Here is a 1144-nt window from a genome sequence, read left to right as displayed (position 1 = left end):
GGCATTGTTAGCAGCGGACCAGTCATCCTGGCTCAAGGTGGCGTTAGTAGCGGACCAGTCATCCTGGCTCAAGGTGGCATTGTTCGCAGACACATCATCCTGGCTCAAGGTGGCATTGTTAGCAGCGGACCAGTCATCCTGGCTCAAGGTGGCATTGTTCGCAGACACATCATCCTGGCTCAAGGTGTTCCACAGGGGGACAGAAATAGATGCACCAACCAAGTCACTGTGTCCATTCAACAGATTGTCTGTAGAGAACAAAGTGAGTAACCCAAATTTAATGCAGAAACTTTTTTTTAATACACACACGTACATTCACATTTCTTAAACTGAAAAAATCTTATAATAACAGAGCCATGTTAAGCTATGGAGCTGAATACAGAGCAGTAATGACAAATGAACAAGAGACTTGGGAGGCTAAATAACTAACATGTCTCAAGTTGTTTTTAGCTGCATTATAAAAGCTTTAAGATTCATAATATGAACAAGATTGCATAGGTGGACGTGTTTGAGGAATTTGACTTAAAATCACTTAATGCTACTCAAATGAAGCTACTTTGGGAGAAAAAAAACCAACAACTATTAGTTCATGTTGATGAATGAAACCAAACGGGAGTCAATAAAATGATTGGCTCTTCTAATCACTAATATTGAGAGAACACACATTGAAACAAACTTAAATTAATTCCAGCAACCAAACAAATAATAAAATATTGAAACTCACCTTGCCATACCAACTGGTGATAAAGAACCACCAAAAGCATAAGTTTAATCAAGCCCATTCTTTACCACAAACTTAACCACTAAGACAACCAAATTAACTATACATAGAGTTCCAACCAAACCAGGACTTTTAAAGCCAAACAGAAAACAATTTGTGCCACCTGGACAGCTCGTTAACTCATTGTTACATAATCAGTAAGCACGCACAGCTTGAAAATCATTAAACCTGGGCAGGATTAAAAAGGTTCACTTTCTGGCCAGAGAATAACTGCTTTCTGACTGACCATGCATCCCAATGTTCATACTATCCATCCTAAATAGTGTGAGATGAGAATAAGTGTTTCCCAAAGCATAGTATGTTGAACAGAGTGTGCCAAAAGTCCCTGGCTGGTCCATTATTTCAGATAGATTTTTGAAGTGT

This window comes from Sinocyclocheilus grahami, unplaced genomic scaffold (assembly GCF_001515645.1).
Source record: "Sinocyclocheilus grahami isolate Dianchi unplaced genomic scaffold, SAMN03320097.WGS_v1.1 scaffold2264.1, whole genome shotgun sequence".
In the NCBI taxonomy this organism is placed as follows: domain Eukaryota; kingdom Metazoa; phylum Chordata; class Actinopteri; order Cypriniformes; family Cyprinidae; genus Sinocyclocheilus; species Sinocyclocheilus grahami.
This window is presented reverse-complemented; position numbering follows the sequence as displayed.